Source organism: Myotis myotis, unplaced genomic scaffold, assembly GCF_014108235.1.
Source record: "Myotis myotis isolate mMyoMyo1 unplaced genomic scaffold, mMyoMyo1.p scaffold_m19_p_9, whole genome shotgun sequence".
NCBI classification, from domain to species: Eukaryota; Metazoa; Chordata; class Mammalia; order Chiroptera; family Vespertilionidae; genus Myotis; species Myotis myotis.
The window spans coordinates 25,144,927-25,164,870 of NW_023416401.1; the positions used below are offsets into that span (position 1 = coordinate 25,144,927).

Genomic DNA, 19,944 nt, shown 5'->3' on the forward strand with positions numbered 1-19,944 from the left:
TGGACGATGGGTGGGGGCTAGGATCCAGGCCTGCCTGTATTGCTGGCTTGGGCTGTGATCCTGAGCAAGTCTTGTTCCTCAATGGGCCTCATTGCTGTCTCCTAAGCTCTCAGGAATCAGGGCCTTATAGTCTATGATCTGATGCTACTTTTTGAATTCTAGCATCCCCTTGGAGGCTTCATTGAGAAGGAGAATTTTATGAGGCTATTTCTTCCCTGATTTTGAAATACACTGTATATTAAAGAAATGCTTTTTCAACTAAGATTATTTTCTAGGCATTTTCCTGGGTGATGAAGTGTCCTCCAGTATCTTCATTTCTAATAGCAACATGGTATTTTGCAAGATTGATACGCCAACACATATATAATCAGTTCCCTTTCGTGGAACATACAGGTTTCCATTTTTTTTCACTCTCATTAAGTAAAGCTGTGACAACAATCTTTGTACATACATTTTGAGTCAGATCTCTGACTATGTTTTTGGGGTAAGTTTGTCAAATTAGAAATGCAAGGCTAGTCAAACTTCCAGTTAAAAATAAATAGGACCTGGGTTTGTAAGGTACAACATGATGACTATAGTTAATAATCATGTATAGAATATTTGACAGTTGCTATGAGAGTAGACCTTAAAAGATCTCATCACAGAAAAAAATTGTAATCATGTGTGGTGACGGAAGTTCACTAGATTTATTGTGGCGAACATTTTGCAATATATACAAATACTGAATCATTATGTTGAACACCTGAAACTAATATAATCTTATATGTCAATTATACCTCAATTAAAAAAGAACCAAACCCCAGAAACGATCAAGCAAACAAACGAAAATGCAACGTCAAAGGGCGGGGCAGTTTTTCAGGCTTTGAATATCCTGAAATTGCATCTCGGAAAACCCACACCTGAAGTAAATGAAAAGTATGGTGATAACCAAAGGGTGAGGGGAGGTAGGCGAGAGTAAAGGGGGGATAATGGGCATATACAGACCACTTGTACTTCTTCTTTTGCCTGCTTCTGTACTTTGCCCATTTTTATTGAGGAACCTTTATTTTTATTATGGAATTTTAAGAGCTGTTTATACATTAAGGATACTACTAACTTGTCGTGCACAGGGAGCAGTATGGGAAGGTGGTTAGCAGGCGTAAGCTGAAGTCAGGCAGACCTGGCTTTGAATAAGTGCCCCCAGTTCGAGCTCTGTGACTTTGAACAAGTTACTTAACATGTTTGCTCTTCTATAAAATAAAAATAATAAAATAGAGGTAATATTTATTTTATAGGATGGTTTTGAGAATTGAATGAGAGGAGCTTGATGAATGTGTGATTCTATCCTCTTTTTTCCCTTTGTACCAATGTTTTCAGTTTTGGGGTAGTTAGCTCAGTCTTTGCATTTGTATTTTCTCCCTTTGTTTTTATGCTGTAAAGTCGTTTTTACGCCAATGCCAGATAATTATTCACTATACTTATAATTCTTTTGTGATTTTTTTTTCTTCCAGAGAGAGAGAAACATAGATGTGAGAGTGAAACATCAATTGGCTGCCTCCTGCACACCACCTACCAGGAATCGAGTTCATAACCTGGACATGTGCCCTGACCTGGGAATTGAACTGGTAACCTTTCAGTGCACCCGCCAATGCCCAAACAACTGAGCCACACCAGCTGGGCTCTCTTGTGATTTTGAAAAACATGTTAATTCTTTAATCCAGCCCAAATTTATTTGGGCATGGGGGGTGAGACAGGGAAATGCCTTTTTTCTAAGTTATTAAGCAATTGTCCTAGTATCATTTAGTAAATAATTCAAACTTTTGCCATTAGTTGGGAATCACAGCTTTTTCAAAAGCTAAAGTTGTGTATGTTCCCCCATGTCCCGCATAGTTCAGGGTTCAGGATCTGGAAGAGGGGCCGCACGCAAATGAAAGAGACGAGACAAGAAATAGTTTGGAAATTGGGCCAGGCGAGAGCCCATCCCAAAAGGCTGGACTCCGCTTGTGCTCAGGCCTTGCCGTCCTTTTATTGAGTTTGGGATACACCTATAACCCTTAGGCAGGCAAGTTCCAGTAACAGGCAGACTATCTTATCAGTAAGGCTTTACATGACTATCTGGTGGGGAAGTTGCTTCAGCTACCATTGTCTGGACTGAACAGTGGGTGCATAGCCCTGACCTTTGCCAGGGCTTCAAGGTCACCAGCCTTCCCGGCTCCTTGTCCACACCTCTCTGCTAGAGAAGGAAATAGGCGGTTTCCTACAAAAGTCTTCTATGTAATGGATTGATTCTGGGTTTTCTGTTCTCTTTTTGACTATTTATTCTCCTGCCTGTACTGCTTGTAATTGTTGCAGCTTCACAACACATTTTAGTGACTGACCATGTCCTATTACCCTTCATTAATCTGCATTTTCAATCATCCATGTCACAAGTATTTCATTCTCCCATATTAACCTTAATATCATTTCTTAAGTTCCCAAAATAAATCTTGTTTTTTGTTAAAAAAAATTATCATAAATTTTTAAAAAATACACAAAAGAACAGTAAATACTTTTAGGAAGAACCCTTCACCCAGGTTCTACAATTAACATTTTCCCAGGCTTAATCAAGATGTAATTGACATATAACATTGTGTAAGTTTAAGGTGTGCAGTGTAATGCTTTGATACACGTATGTATTATGAAATACTTACCACTGTAAGTTAGGTAACACTTGCCTCATCTCACACAATTACCATTTTATTGTTGTTATCATGGTGAGAGCATTAAAGATGTACTCTGAGCAGCCTTCAAGCAGACAATCCAGTATTGATGGTTGTAGTCACCATGCTCGACATTAGATCCCTGGGACTTATTCATCTTATAACTGAGAGTCTCAAAAATTAACATTTTACAACACTTCCTTCATGTATATTCCTACCCCTTTTTGGCTGAAATACTTTCAAATAAATCCAATGTGTCTTACATTTTACCCTTAAATATTTAAATATGAATCTCAAAGAAATAAGGACATTTTCTCACATAATCAGCATGTTTTCATCATACCTAACAAAATCAGCAGTGATGTCTATCACATCATATTCTCCTAGTATTCTATTTCCCTGATTGTTTCCAAAATGACATTGTACAGTTGGTGTGTTTGAGTCAGAATCTAAACAAGGTGCACACATTGCGTTGGTTGTAATGTCTTGTACATTTCTTTCATCTAAAACATTCCCTCCAATCCGACTTCTCCTCCTTCCCTTCCCTCTCCTCCTTCTTCATGCTATTTACTTGTTGAAGAAAAAGAGATGAATTGTTCCCTACAATGTTCCACATTACTTCCCTGTGATATCTTTCAACTTCCTTCTCTATTAGCTCTAGAGGCTCGGTGAGGTTCCAGTTCAACTACCTTGGCACAAACATGTTACAGGTGTGCCTTCTTCATGCATCACCTCAGGGGAAACATGGGTTTCCCGCCCACGTTTAGTGTGGCAAAGAGAGATGAATGCATTTTAGGAGGTATCCCCTCATGCCCGCATTGTAAAGTTATGCTTTCCTATATATAAACAGCAACTAAACTGTGGGGTGATGAGCTGGCCCCCTGTAAATAGCCGGTCCCAGTCAAACTTTCACCTAATGATTTTTGTTATTTTATTGTTGACAGTATTACAGATGTCTCCCATTTTCTCCCTTTTTGCCCCCCTCCACCAAACCCGACCCCACCTAGACCTTCCCCATACTATTGTCCATGAGTTATGCATATACGCATATATGTTCTTTGGTTAATCTCTATTCCCACCTTCCCTAATGATTTGGAAGCCATGGATGATCATTGCCTGAATCAGTGATTTCATTAGTGGACAAAAAACCCACCAGGTGTTTGTTTTGATTTTATTGAAGGTGTAAATTATGTTGGCCAAGATAGACATCTTTACCTTGTGGAAGTTTCCTATTTCAAGAACCTTTAAAACCTTTTTAAAATTATCCTATATAATAAAGGCCTAATATGCTAAGTATCCGGTCGTCCAGTCGTCCATTCAACGAATCAAAGCATAATATATTAATGATATGCTAAGGCCACTCAACCGCTTGCTCTGATGTGCACTGACCACCAGGGGGCAGAAATACTGACTGTTGGTTAGCTTGCTGCTGGGATCTGGCCAATTGGGACTGAGTAAGATGGGCTGGACACACCCTGGAGCCCTCCTGTGGTCCCTCCCCTGCTGGCCAACCTCTTGCATCCCTCCCCGGCCCCAATAATACACTGGTGGGGTCCCTTGGCCTGGCCTGCACCCTCTCGCAATCCGGGACTCCTCCAGGGATGTTGAAGAGTCAGGCCTGGTGTAGGAATTCGTGCACCAGGCCTCTAGTGTAAAATAAAACTTGAAACTATTACATATAAAACAGTCAGAGAGCTGACTCTCTTATCTACCTGCTCTCCCCCTTGTCCAATTTGATAAAAGTTTTATTATTTCTACATTTTCACAGAAGATCATATTTACATACTATTTATTCCACTTTTGCTTTGGAGCTAGTTCTGATTTCAAAATGTTCAGTGCTCAACGATAGTCATTTTGCTAATTTCCACAAATGTTTCTGTCTTTCATTCTTTCCTTTTTATGCATGCCAATGCATACTTTTAAATGATTATCAATCAGTACACCAAGCATGTAACAAGTTCTTGAATTCTATCATCTAGTAACTTTGATTAAGAGATACTAAAAGCAGCCCAAACAATTATATTCATTATTCTAACCCTTAGCCAGAAAGGACTATTTTAAGTCTGGCTACTGTTCTACACAGGCTACAAATAATTATTTACTACTTTTTTTGTTGGTGGTGGTGCCCTGACTGGGTATCAAACCCAAAACCTTTCAGTGTATAGGCCGACACTCATACCAACTGAGCCACACCAGTCAAGGCTATTTACTGCTTTTTCATGGACAAAGCCCCTGACCTTCAAGAAAGGTTTAGGGGGAAAACTTTTTTTATCTCTTTCTTTAGAAATTGGGTTTTTTATTATATCTAAGAGAGAAAAAGTAGCAAAATATATTATTATTGATTTATGTTTATATATTTTTAATATCCTATATAATAAAGACCTAATACGCAAATGGTGGTCACGCCCTCATGCTGTCATGTCATAATGGCTCAGACACTCAACACTGGGGAGAGAGGAATGGGAGAGGGACAAGCCGCCTGCCCCGCAGTCCCGGGTGCCAACGACTATGCCTGCACCTGAGGCCCGGTCCAGAAGAGGGAAAAGCTGCACGCCCTATGGTCCCTGGCACCTGCGGCAACAGCCCAGGCCAACCCACCCACCATGGTCCCCTGTGGCTGCAGCTGGCCCGGGCAAAGCCGGCCCAGGTCCTGGGTGCCTGTGGCCAGCCAGAGGAGGGAATCCTGGGCCTTGGGTGTGGGTCAAGGGCACAATAATTCTCTCTCATCAGTCCAGAAGGGGAGCAGTTAGGGCCGATCAGGCCGGTAGGGGAGCAATTGGGGACTATCAGGCAGGCAGGCAGAGGTACTTAGGGGTGATCAGGTAGGCAGGCAGGCGAGTGGTTAGGAGCCAGCAGTCCTGGGTTGTGAGAGGCAGTCAGACATCCCCCAAGGGGTCTCGGATTGGAGAGGGTGCAGACTGGGCTGAAGGACTGCCCCCACACCCCCCGTGAACAAATTTCATGCACCAGGCCTCTAATATATATATATATATATATATATATATATATATATATATATATATATATATATTAATTACTTGAGTTAAAAGGCATAGGAAAACAATGTATACCTATTAAATTTCTAAGAAACATGAGGTAAAAATGAAATCTTTTGCCCTAGCTGGTTTGGCTCAGTGCATAGAGTGTTGGCCTGCAGACTGAAGGATCCTGGGTTCAATCCCAGTCAAGGGCACAGTAATTCTCTCTCATCATTGATGTTTCTCTCTCTCTCCCTTCCTCTCTGAAATCAATAAAAATATATTTTTTAAAAAGATAAAATCTTGTTATAAGCTCTAAGTTTGTACAAAGAATCTAGATTTTCTATTCTCCAAAAGTAAAAGACCTGCTATATAATAGACAGAAATAACTTAATGCCTTTTCACAGGAATATAACCCAAGTTTTGCAAAAGTTTCCTATTCCATGGAGACATCTAAAATGCCAATCCGTGGAACAGGTGCTTCCGTCTTCATCCCCTCTCCATTTACGCAGTTTTCATGGATTCCTGCTCAGATGTCACAGGCAAAGGCCAAGAGCTTGCCAGGACCTCAGCCTTGCTTTGGGGGAAGTCGGTCTGAAGGATGGTCACCCTCTCCTGGGTGTCCTCCACTTCCCTGCAGCAATTCTGGGGATCCCAGAGCCTTGGCTCCCTTGGCCTTGAGCTCCATCTCCCTCTGCAGGCCGTACTGTGCAATTTCAGCCTGAGCCTCTGACCTGCTTCAGCCTCAGTTCATTTCACGCGCTGACCTCCTCCACCTTTTCCACAAAGGTTTCTTGTTGAATCAACCTTGCCATTACCAGCAGAGTGTGGATATCCCTTCATCCCGTTCCTCTTTTTCATCTATAAGTACAGGCATATGTGGGAGTTTTATGTGTTTCTCCTGAAATACCAAATCACAGATTCCGCTCTCCAACGTGGTTTTTCTACTGGTTAGATTTTATGGACATCTCCAGAAGCCAATACACAGAGATCCAGTGACAGTTGTTCTTTTTCTAAGATATTTATAAATATAGTAGGATACATCAGACCTTATGAGTTTTTTGGTGAAGCAATATTTATTTTCCTTGCCTTCTCCCTCCTGTCCCACCTCTTTATCCTCCCATCAACCACTCAGGAACCTATGTTGATATTATGATGTGCAGTCTTCTTACTATAACCATAGCTATCTATGTAATGTAACCATATTGAAAACATACTCTCACTCTGTGCAAGCACCTGATTTTAGACCCTCTGTCCTATTTCATTTGCATATTTACCTATCATTGTTCTAAAACCACTTTATTGTAATTTCTACAGCTTTAAAAGAAACCTTGAGAGCTGCTATATTAATGTCTTATGAAATTGTTCTTATTCAAGAGTATCTTGGCTATATTGCCTTTTGCATGTTTTTGTGTACATTTTAGAATCATACTGCCAAGTTTTGGCTTACTTTTACATAAACCTTTCTGGGGGTTTAATTGGGATTGCATTGAATCTAAAAATCAGTTTGAAGGGAACTGGCACCTTTATCATATTAAATCTTCCAATCCATGAGCATGGTATACTTCTCTAATTGGGAGTGTTAAAAAAAGTCGCTTACTAACATTTTATAATTTTCTCTATAGCTGTCTTGCACAGAATGTATTAAATTTATTTATAAGCTCCTTGCATTTTTATGATTGTAAAAATCATTCAAATTTCATTTACTGGTTTACTACCCAATAATTAGTCTATTTTCTTCTCTGTCTCAGTTGAATTCAACTCAGTCATATCTGCATTTCAGGTTCTGTCCCTGGTAACACCCATCTTCTGGGTATTAGTTTCTATTACTCTCAAGTTTGGTAGCTATGACAAAATACCAACTCAGACTAGCTTAGGCAGAAAGCTAGTTTATTGGGTCATAACCCAACTGTGGGAAGAGTGTGGGATGAGTTGCTCGAAAAAGGGGCATGAATAGTGGGCTGGTGCCTTCTGAATCCTCTCTTACACTTTCTCTCTGCTTCTATTAGTGTATTAATTAGGTTCATTTTTCTCCCACAATCAAACTCCTCCCAGGCTGGAACCATCTCCTGGAGTTCCCGGGCTCATATCTAGCGTGTTAATTAAAAGAAGGGGCTTCCCTCCTCCCCTTAATGTCCATTCAAGGAATGAACTTCAATATACCTAAAGTTCAATAGAGCCACACAAACACACATCCTTACTTTCACGATTAGCAGTCCCCATTAGACTCTTAAGCTGATGACACAAGAATTCTTCAACAGAAATAGGGTGCTCTTCTCAGAAGGAGGAAAGCACAGGAGATGCCCACCTTATAGATGATTTCTATTTTCTACCTGTTACTTTTCTGGGTGTTTTCTTCTCATTGTGATTTCTGGGCATCACCCCCTTCCACCTCTAGACTGCCACCTTTCTCTTTACTTTTTTGGTGCGTTTCAGAGGCTACCCATGAAATGGCAAAGTGCAGTGATTAGCCATTAGACTTTTAAGGCAAATTTGCCTTTTGAGGGTTGTTGTTTTGTTTTCAAAGCCTGGGGAGAATGGAAGAGAAGCCCAGCTTGATGCTGGCAGGTAAACTGTTTGGGTGGGCCTGGCAGGAGCAGGGAGTAATGGGAGAAGGCCTCGGTTCTGGAATCTGAACACAGGACCACTGACTTGCTGAATGACCTTGGGTGATTTCTGTCTTTCCTCTGGGCTTCATATCCTTTCTAAATATAAAGGATTTGGTGGTGATGGTGTCCCCATGAGAAAGTAGGACAGCTCTTGGCCCTATCATAGGTGATGTAACACAGTGGCTGCCATTTCCCTCTGTGAATAGTCTTTGGGGAAAGCCCAAGGTCCCTCCCAGGCTGGGGGTGGATAGTTCCTGGTAGAAACACAAAAATGTAGGTCCTGTCCCTTGTAAAACCACAGACCCGCCCTTGGCACCAGGCCAAGTGGTGGCTACATAAATTAGGTTTGGCCTCAGCCCTTAGCCACACACCCTCCTGACAACATGAGACCCAGCAGCTTCTTGGTTCTGGCGCTTCTCCTCGTCCTCGGCATGCTGGTGGGACAGGCAGCTGTCAGTGGAGGTGAGTGGGCAAGTGGCCCGGCTAGGGTTGGGTTGGGTTGAGGAGAGGCTGTCAGGGGCAACCTGGTTGCTGACAGGAAGCACTTCTGGAGCAACAGGCAGGGCTTAGGCCTTCACTTCAGCCTCTGGTCACTTCCATTGTATCCAGATAAAGTAGGAAGTTGTCCAGCTTTTCACCCCAGGACTGAGATAGGAAGACTGTGGGAGAAGTGTTGTTATGTGGCCTTGGCCTTAGACATTGGGACTTCTGCACAATGAAGTGAGGAGTCCCGGGAATCTGGGCCCTGGTGTAGGGTCTGTCCCCTGTCTGTCTGCCCTGTAAAATCACCTGAGACTAATCAGTCCTCTAAGAGGAGGTTAAGAACCTGCAAGGCCTCAGAAAGCATGTAATTTGAAGAAGACCACCATTTTACTAAGGAGGACACTGAGACCTAGAGAGGGTGAGGAATTGTCAAGGCAATCTCCAGAGCCAGGAGGAGCTCAGGTCTCCTGGCATGTGTCTTGGAGCTCTCCCCGCAGAAGTGGCAATGTATCCTTCTCACTTCTTGGAGTCACTCCAGTCTGGCATCGCCTCCTGAGCACCGGACTTGGAATGGAGGGATGGCAAACTGTGGTCCTGTAGACCCTTCCCCAAAGCTCAGGGGATAGCCTTCCAAGAGCACAAACCCGAGTTAGCCTTGGTGATCCTCCTCCACCTCAGATCTTAATTTGGGGGACACTGGAGTGAGCAGTGACTGGACCAAGAAGAAACAAGGTAGTTGAAAGAGGGAGATGGTGTCTAACTATGGGTACATTTCTTCTTTCAACAGTTTCTTATAAAGGTCAAGAAGCTGACCAAGTTCTGGCCAAAGGACAAGTTACACGTCCAGGCAAGGGGCCTGGTCCAGTCAAACTTCCATCAAAAGTTCCCTCTAAGCCTGGCTCCTGCCCCAGGATTCTGATGAAGTGCGCCATGATGAATCCCCCTAACGCCTGTATGAGGGACTCTCAATGCTCCGGGAACAAGAAGTGCTGTATGGGCTCCTGTGGAAGAGTCTGTATGAGGCCCAAGAACTGAATGGAGGAAGAGGTAACTCCCGGGGGCACAGAGAAAGCTGAGTGGTGGGAAATGACCCTTGGTTCTTGCGAGGGAGGGTACTGGAAGGTGATGGGGAAGCTGAGGGGTCTCAGAGGCTGGACCTGGGCTTCTTAGAGGAGGGCCGTGTGGGCTTGACCCGATCTGTCACTGCCTCTGACCTGCTGACTCATAGCTCTGGTTCTCCTCTGTCCTGCCAGGTGGAGCCTGCTCTTGCTGCACCGGTGAAGACCCAGGACTGCAGTCCCCGGTCCCTACAGCATTTGAATGCCTTTCTCACAGGGCTCGTTCTTCCTCTCACCGAGGCTGCCTAAACCTGGGCTGCTTCTCTCAGTGATTTCCTAATAAAAGACTGCTTTCTACTCCATTTGTTTGGCTCCTATGACTTCTATGCTCCTGGAAGCTCCTGGAGGTGGGTGTGGAGTTGGGATTCCCTCTCCCCAGTGAGGGTGGGGCGAGAGGGCTCCGTGGGAGCTGTTCCTGGTGGAAGGAGAGCGGAGGCAGGAGCAAGAGGCCCCACTCCCAGGGATTAATATTAGAAATCCAATAAACAACCCAAGAACTATATTCTCCGTATCACCAGGAAATGGAAATCTGGAAATTTCACTTGTTCACGCTCAGGATGCCTCCATTAACACATACTCCCTTTGGATTAAGCAATATCCTCTCCCAACTTTAGATTTTAGGATGTGAATGAGGAGACAAGACCCTCCAAGTCCTTAATCCTTTAGTAGGAATGTGGAATAGTGTTCTCTGGAGATATAAAGTTGGGGGCAGAGCAGATCCAAGTAGTGACGAGAATGGGGAGTATTTGATGGGCAAACTTGAATGACCTTGTGGCTCTGTTGTTAGCCCCACTGCCCTTGGACAAGGAAGCTCTCTGGAGGCCAAAGCCACAGGAGGAGGAGGAGCATTTTGGGTGGAGTGGGAAAAGCACAGGCTTGGGAGTCAGTGAGCTGAGTTCTAGCCCAGCTTTGCCACCTCTGAAAGACTCCCCAGTCACCATGAAATTGTCCCTGGGAAAGTGCTATCTCATAACAAGCTAGACAGCAAGACTTACCTTCTGCCAGTTACTCCATCAGCAATAATTTATTTCACAAGGTCGCTTTTGATGAACCCGAATTATCTTTCTGCCTCGATTTCAATCACAGCCTACATTCTCAGCCTTTTCACACTAGATGGTACTATGTCTTCCCTTTCTGCAGCTTGGTATTTTTATGGAGACACAAATTCATCCACAATATCTGTGCTCCTGGAAGCTCCCATAATCTTTTACTCTTGAGTCACAGTACAGCATACCATTGCTGCTTCTGGGCACTTCAATTGATGTCGCATCCTGTCCAGCCAGCATTGCCAAAGCCTTGGACATCACTTCCATGCCTCTTCCTGGAAGTGAGATGCTGCAGCCATTGGATGCTGGATTAAAGTCCATCCTTCCTCTGTGTCTGCTTTTACCATCACTAGTCCTCACATCTGTGACGGAGCCTATGCATGTGTTGTCTGAACCAGGACCTGTGCACATGGGGTGGCTGCAGAGGAGGCAGGGAGAGCGGGCACCTGGACCTTCCAGCTCCCATGGGGGACATGGGCTCAGCTTCCCACTCCTGAGACTGACCTGGTGAATATGCTCTAATTGTAGGAACAGCGTTTATATACATAGCAGTCAAGAAATGAAGGTTGGCCCTGGCCGATGTGGCTCAGTTGGTTAGATGTTGTCCCATGCGCTGAAAGGTCCTGGTTTGATTCCTAGTCAGGGCACATACCAACATACCAGGTTGTGGGTTTGATACCCAATCAGGGTGCATATGGGAAACAACAACAATCAATGTCTCTCTCTCTCTCTCTCTCTCTCTCTCTCTCTCTCTCTCTCTCTCTCTCTTTCTTCCTCTATCAAAATCAATTTTTAAAAATATATTTTAAAAAAATGAAATGAAAGTTGTCTAAACCAATCTCATGCCAACTGTGAGCACTGGGGCAGCTGCTCTGACCTTCCCTCCATTTCATCTTCTCGCCCCAGCTTCTGGCCTCAAGTTTAACCGATGATAAAAAGGAAGGAAATTGGAGCTAGTAAGGCTTCCAAGGCCTCATGGCCGATATTCACTAACCCCCTAATGCCTCATAAAAGGCTCTTTCAAGTCTGCATGAAGTGAAGGGGCAAGAGCTAGAATGACGGGGAAGTGAAGTTCTGAGCTGCATGATATTAGTGGAAAAACCGCAGCTGCTAGCTGAAGTGCCCAGGATGAGCACCACAGCCTTAAAGTTCCTGGCTATTTGGGAGCAGCTCAGCAGCTACCACGCTCCTCCCAGAGACACTGCGTCCTCCAGCAGAGGAGTTTCTGCTGAGCTGTAACCCGGATGTTACACCTGCGGGCTCTGTTGTGTGTGCACCCGAGGGGTGAGCAGCCAGGGTCACTGATAATGACTGGACATTCTTTGGCCCCTTCTGAGGCTCTCCTTGTCCAGAACCTCCTCATATGAGGAGACTCTGTTCTAGCCAGCCATGTGTGTCTGCCCCCAGGACTCCAGCGTGACAAGGGTCATGCTCAGACCACTTGTTTCTCAGGTTGTCCCAGGGGCCTGAGCCACAATCTTCCACTGAATTTGGAATTGAAAGTACCCGCTGACATAATCCAGATCTTCATCTTGCAGATGGGGAAACCGATTTCTACGGGTGTCATCAAAGTTCACACTAGGCATCAAGGGCAGAGCTGAGGCCGGGAACTGCCTGCCCTAATATGCTTGTTCTCTTTCTATAGGATGTTGTAAGTCAGGAGGACTAGTAGCCTTTAAAAAAAAAAAGGCTTGTTGATCTATTCATTTTACCTGAACCAGAAATGAAGTTCATAGCAAGAATTCCAGGATAATAGAATGATTCGAACCAAAGTGGAGAATCAAAGATAATGTAATTTGGGGAGAAGATAAGACCAATTAAACTGTAAATGGACACTCCATAAAAGGCCAAGTGTCCTGCATCATTTTGGTGTCCTGTCAATAATCTTTCTGCTCCTCTAAATCCTGGCAGCATTTCCCTTCTGGGGGAAGATCTGAAATATGACCAGAGTTGTGCTTTCTTTCTTTTTTTTTTTTTTTAAATATATTTTATTGATTTTTTACAGAGAGGAAGGGAGAGAGAGCTAGAAACATCAATGAGAGAGAAACATCGATCAGCTGCCTCCTGCACATCTCCCACTGGGGACGTGCTCGCAACCCAGGTACATGCCCCTGACCGGAATCGAACCCGGGACCCTTCAGTCCGCAGGCCGACGCTCTATCCACTGAGCCAAACCGGCCTTGGCCAGAGTTGTGCTTTCAATGGCTTGTAATTTGGAAACTGTGTTTAACAAGTTGTTTCCTGTTCATTCTTCTATGAGAGTGATGGAAGAGAAGTGTCCAAAGGAGATCTGAGAATTTCAAACAAACAAAACAAAAATCTTGGTGTGTGTATTGGATGAAGTCCACAAATTGACGAATGGGCATTATCAGATGGGACGTCAGTAGGTAAGAACACGATGATTTTTTTTAACTAATGGCTTCAGTCTTTTAGTACACTGAGCACTTGCCACTGGTATTTACTGATCCAGGCAAAGAAATTAATCATGCTTGGCCTTTTTTTTTTTTCATTTACAACATTAACAATACATATATGTTTTTAAATGTCTTTTCCATAAAGTAAATGGCCTTAATGCAGATAGCAGTTATCAGTTAACCTGAGCTCCTACGTTGAGAGGGGGGGTGTCAGTCCAGATCCAGTGAACCTGATTTTGCTGATGACTATTAGCCAGTTTACATACCGGTTGTTTGTATAGTGAATATTTCAGACTGTGCCTATAAAAATTTTATTGATGTTCACAGGCATTCTAGCCATCAGAGCTGGTGCAGGAGTGGTAGCTGCCATGTTTTAACCACTGTTTCTCCCCTTCATGACATGAAGATTCATTTTCATTGTTTGAACTAGGATCTTCCTGTGGCTGAGGTTTTTTGTTTTTTTTTAATTACATCTTTATTGTTCAGATTATTACATTTGTTCCTCTTTTTTCCCCCCATAACTCCCCTCCTCCCAGTTCCTGCCCCACCCTCCGCCTTCACTCCCCACCCACTGTCCTCATCCATAGGTGCACGATTTTTGTCCAGTCTCTTCCCGCATCTCCCACACCCCTTTCCCCCCCAAGAATAGTCAGTCCATTCCCTTTCTATGTCCCTGATTCTATTATGATCACCAGATTATTTATTCACTTGATTCTTAGATTCACTTGTTGATAGATGCATGTTTGTTGTTCATAATTTGTATCTTTACCTTTTTTCTTCTTCTTCCTCTTCTTAAAGAATACCTTTCAGCATTTCATATAATCCTGGTTTGGTGGTGATGAACTCCTTTAGCTTTTCCTTATCTGTGAAGCTCTTTATCTGACCTTCAGTTCTGAATGATAGCTTTGCTGGATAAAGTAATCTTGGTTGTAGGTTCTTGGTATTCATCACTGAATATTTCTTGCCACTCCCTTCTGGCCTGCAAAGTTTCTGTTGAGAAATCAGCTGACAGTCGTATGGTTATTCCCTTGTAGGTAACTGAGTTTCTTTCTCTTGCTGCTTTTAAGATTCTCTCTTTGTCTTTTGCTCTTGGCATTTTAATTATGATGTGTCTTGGTGTGGTCCTCTTTGGATTCCTTTTGTTTGGGGTTCTCTGCGCTTCCTGGACCTGTAAGTCTATTTCTTTCACCAGGTGGGGGAAGTTTTCTGTCATTATTTCTTCAAATAGGTTTTCAATATCTTGCTCTCTCTCATCTTCTGGTACCCCTATAATTCTGATGCTGGTACGCTTGAAGCTGTCCCAGAGGCTCCTTACACTATCTTCGTATTTTCGGATTCTTTTTTCATTTTGCTTTTCTGGTTGCGTGTTTTTTGCTTCTTCGCATTTCAAATCTTTGCCTTGATTCTTGCGCTCCTCTGGTCTGCTGTTGGGAGTCTGTATAGTATTCATTATTTCAGTCCGTGTATGCTTAATTTCTAGTTGGTTCTTTATCATAACATCGAGGGTCTCATTAGATTTCTTGAGGATCTCACTACATTTATCAGCAGCTTCTAGACAGTTCTTAAGAGACCTTAAAAGTGTGGTTCTGAACTCAATATCCTCCATTGACAGTTTTGTCCTGTTTCTTTGTCCCCGCATTTTTTATGCTTTCTTGGTGCACCCCCTAGTGGTCTTTGTGCGCAGTCTTGTTGTAGTTAAGCCTTGATTGTTGTTGGCAATACCAGGGGTGATTTGACCTCCAGGCTAACTGGCTATGAGAGTCTGCTGTGTCTGCAGTGGGAGAGCTTCTGTGCTGGATCTCTAGGGCGGTGCTAATCTAGCGTTTGCCTGAGGCTATCTGGCAAATGGCTCTGCACAGGGCTTGGGCGGGGCGGGTCCCCGGGGATATACAGGGCAGGCCGGAGCGAGCAGTTATGGCTGCTCTCAGTTTTGTCCCTAGGGGCTCTGCCTCACCGAGTCCCAGCAACTGCTGCAAACCTCGGAGAGAAAGCTGCCTTTGAGTTCCGACCGAAGCCAGACAGTCCCGCTTCTCCAGTTTGAGTCTTGGTCCCTAGAGACTCGCCCGGATCTGGAGCTCAGAGTCTGAAACTTCCTCCCGATAGAAAACAGCAACCGTGCCCTCCGCCTCCAGCCCGCTCCGCGTGCACTCCGCACCTTAGTATTTCACTTCAGCACTGTGCCTCCTCTGAGTCTGGGTATGATATTCTCTTTCCTCCTAGTTGTAGAATTTCCACTCATGTGGCTGAGGTTTAAGGACAGAAAGCGATCACTCTAGACCAGTGATGGCGAACCTATGACACGCGTGTCAGAGGTGACACGCGAACTCATTTTTTTGGTTGATTTTTCTTTGTTAAATGGCATTTAAATATATAAAATAAATATAAAAAATATAAGTCTTTGTTTTATTATGGTTGCAAATATCAAAAAATTTCTATATGTGACATGGCACCAGAGTTAAGTTAGGTTTTTCAAAATGCTGACACGCCGAGCTCAAAAGGTTCGCCATCACTGCTCTAGACTCTGAGTGAGCTCTTAACCCCCAAACCTCTCATGCTGTCTGTTTCCAAAATGGATTCAATAAACATCATTTTGTACACGTGTAGCCTACTGGATTCCCATGAATAAGAAAGATTTTCAAAACCTCCTAGATATCTCATTGCCCCCTTTTTCCTTTTATGTTTTTTTTTAATGTGACATGCCAAACTTTATTTTTTTAATTGGAGAGAGAGAGAGAGAGAGAGAGAGAGAGAGAGAGAGAGAGAGACATTGATTGGTTGTCTCCCATACCCACCCCAATTGGGAAGCAAACCCACAACCTGGGTATGTTCCCTGACTGGGAATCAAACCCATGACCTTTTGGTGTATGGGATGATGCTCCAACCAACTGAGCTGCACCATCCGGTGCTATCTATATCTATATCTATATCTATATCTATATCTATATCTATATCTATATCTATATCTATAGATCTATAGATATAGATCTCTCTCTCTCTCTCTCTCTCTCTCTCTCTCTCTATATATATATATATATATATATATATATATAGTCAGCTTCTTATTAGCTCCAATTGATCTCACTGTCTGAATTTGCTGTGATGTCAAAAAATTGACCCACAAAGAGCAAGTTCTGAGTTGGGTGCGATAAATACATGCCCTGAGAATGGAGCTTTTGATGAAGCTACCAGAGAGGTCAAATACTGACAGTTTTCTGGAGATGGAGCTTTGGAGTAGCATACAAGCCATTCTCCCCTTCAGTGGTGGCTGTGCTGCTGGTTTTCATGGGCTATAGTGCAAGTCTGCTGGCTTCCACACAGCTAGGAAGAAAAGGGATGGGGAGAGGGCCAATCAAGCTTTCTCTTCTTCTGATATTCGCCTGTTTTTCTTGGTGTGTGTTTTTTTCCACCTTTTTTTTTAAATTAAATAAACACTCCATGGATTGTTACAAGCCTTTGGTTAAGTTCTCAACTTCTGAAAAGGTTGATTTTGACAATATTTGTTAGTGTTCTAACTGCTTTCTGAAAATGCTTACCATGTAGTAGGGTTTTTTATAGAGGCCTGCTATCACATTAAAGTAAACTTCTAATCCTGTATCATTATATTCTTCTATCATTAGTAGACTAGTGGCCTGGTGCATGAATGGGTGCACATTGAAAGGAAAATAATTAGAAGAAATATTTTAGTATCTCTGTTCGCCCTGTCTCTATAATAGAAGTGTCAACCAAATTCATGATCGACAATGACAGATCAAAACACACACCTGAGATTAGCGCCAGGGAGAGCTTTATATGTATCGCGTTTGTGCGAGTCAACTTAGCCTTTTATAGATATAGAACAAACTTACTTAATTAGACCTGCTTTCTGATGTAGCTAAACTGTTTCCAGCCCAGTGAAGCACCCCAACTGCTCTTTCAGGTAATTGTCAGCAACACAGCAGTAAATATCAACACAAAGCAAATTATTATTGTAGATCACACAGGGAGAACAAAGGGTAAAATATTTAACTGCAGCAGTGTTTGACTATATTCTGCTCAGTGAGAAAACCTGAAGTCATTTTAAAGGTCCACCATTTCTTATTTCTTTTCAGTTGGGTCAAGTTTCTAAACTTTCTAAATCTCTGTTTTCCAGCTAATGAGAAGAAAATAGGAGTCCACCAAGTCTCCTATCTACCTACTCCAAGACTTTTGTGAGGATCAAATGAGATGAGGCATGGGAAAACACTTCATAGATTTTTGGTTACAGTGTAAAATGTTTGCACCTGGCTATAAAGCAAGTTGTGTTCCTGGGCTGAAGAAACTGCAGGGAGGCTAGTTGCTAGGGAGAGGAAGCCAGGCATTCTACGTGATGTCATTACCCGGGTCCCAGAGCCACCATTTCCAGGCTGGGCTGGGCTGTGGGCAGCATTTTGCATCAGGGGGTCTCAGCAGCATTGGCTGCGATTTGGTGAGCTGTCGCTCCTGGGTGGTGGCGGGGCCTGTGTCCCAGTTGGGGGAAGCCAAGTGTTGCTTTGTGGGCACCAGTTCTTCAACACCATTTCTCTGTAAATGGCCAGGGCGACTCACTGAAGTTCCTGTGTTGATCATCTGCCCCCTGGTGGTCAGTGCACACCATAGTGACTGGTTGGAGGGATACATAGCATATTAGCCTTTTAAATTTATACTAGAGGCCCGGTGTACAAAAATTTGTGCACTTGGGGGGGGGGGGGTGAGGGGGTCCCTCAGCCCGGACTGTGCCCTCTCGCAGTCTGGGACCCCTCGGGAGATAACGACCTGCTGGCTTAGGCCTGCTCCCGGGTGGCAGAGGGCAGGCCCAATCCCTAGGTGCAGCCCCTGGTCGGGCTCAGAGCAGGGCCGATTGGGGAGTTGGGGCGCCGCCCCCTGTCATGCACAGAGCAGGGCGGATTGGGAGGTTGCGATGCCACTCTCGGTCACGCTCAAGGTAGGGCCGATTGGGGGGTTGGGGCACTCCCTGTCACACTCAAGGCAGGGTCAATGGGGAGGTTGCTGCGCCACCCCCTGTCATGCACAGAGCAGGGCCGATCAGGGGGTTGGGGCGCTGCACCCTGTCACACACAGAGCCACAGGGCAATCAGGGGGTTGGGGAGCTCCCCCAATCAGGCACAGAGCAGGGCTGATCAGGGGGTTGGGGCGCCTTCCCCTGTCTCGAACAGAGCAAGGCGGATAGGGAGGTTGTGGCCCTGCCCCCTGTCACACACAGAGCCGCAGGGCGATCAGGGGGTTTGGGCGCTGCCCCCTGTCACACTGATCCCAGTGCCAGGAGGCCTCTTGGCTCCGCTGATCCCAGTGCTGGGAGGCATATTACCCTTTTACTATATAGGATAGAGGCCTGGTGCATGGGTGGGGCCAGCTGGTTTGCCCTGAAGGGTGTCCTGGATCAGGGTGGGGGTCCTCACTGGGGTGCCTGGCCAGTCTGGGTGAGGGGATGATGGCTGTTTGCAGCTGATCACTCACCCTTCAGGGTGGGGGTCCCCACTGGGGTGCCTGGCCAGTCTGGGTGAGGGCCTGAGGGCTGTTTTCAGGCTGGTGGGTGATGAAGCTCCCAATTGCTCCTTTTTTTCTTTTTTTTAAATTCTGGGCCAGCTTTAGCTTTGAGGCTTGGCTCCAGCTCTTAGGCCTCCACTGCTGAAAGCAGGTTTCTGGCCTTTGTTTACCTTCTGTATTTGAAACGATGTTGCGATCCTGCTGGCTGAAGCCTGGTGGACTAAAGCAGGTTTCTGGGGTTTTGTTTAGCTTCTCTATTTGTAACATAGTTGCTTAGAGTTGCAGCTCAGAGGCCGGCAGCGGCAGGTGGGGAACATTAGAGTCCTCTGTCACTGAAGCAAGCAAGCCTCATGTTCGCTTTAAGCTGCCTGGCTGCTGGCTGCCATCTTTGCTGGCAGTTAATTTGCATATCGCTCTGATTAGCCAATGGGAAAGGTAGCGGTCATACGCTAATTACCATGTTTCTCTTTTATTAGATAGGATACTAGAGGTCCAATGGACAAAGATTTGTGTAAAAATGGGCCTTCCTTCACCTGGCTGCCGGCACCACCTTCACTCCAGCCAGAGCCGCCTTTCCGCCTCCCCACACTGCCCAGAGGCCCGGAGTGGCTGGGGTGGTGTGGAACACCTGCATCATCACCATGGTGACGACGCAAGTGTCCTGCCCCACCCCTGGCCGCTTGGCACCTGTTAGGTTAATTTGCATACTCACTCCTGATTGGCTGGTGGGCGTCATGAAGGTACAGTCAATTTGTCTATTTTCTTTTATTAGTGTAGACACTAAATGATTAAGTGATTTTTCTTTTTTTTTAATTTTTCTTTTTTTTATTTTTTTAATTTTTTTAAATTAAATCTTTATTGTTCATATTATTACATTTGTTCCTCTTCCCCCCCCCCCATAACTCCCCTCCTCCCAGTTCCCGCCCCACCCTCCGCCCTCACTCCCCATCCACTGTCCTCATCCATAGGTGCACGATTTTTGTCCAGTCTCTTCCCCCATCTCCCACACCCCTTTCCCCCCAAGAATAGTCAGTCCATTGCCTTTCTATGTTACTACTGATATGGAAATGATCATATGATTTTTCCCTTTACCTATTAATAGAGACTAGTCCCTTG

General features: G+C 44.5%; 1 long non-coding RNA gene across 1 annotated transcript; it reads left to right on the forward strand.

Annotated features, from left to right (window-relative positions):
- The first annotated feature begins 8,629 nt into the window (after nucleotides 1–8,629).
- On the forward strand, nucleotides 8,630–9,624 carry LOC118662744. Its single transcript, XR_004969872.1, has 2 exons — nucleotides 8,630–8,727; nucleotides 9,554–9,624. It is a non-coding gene; the product is annotated as an uncharacterized LOC118662744 (long non-coding RNA).
- Nucleotides 9,625–19,944: the final 10,320 nt, after the last annotated feature.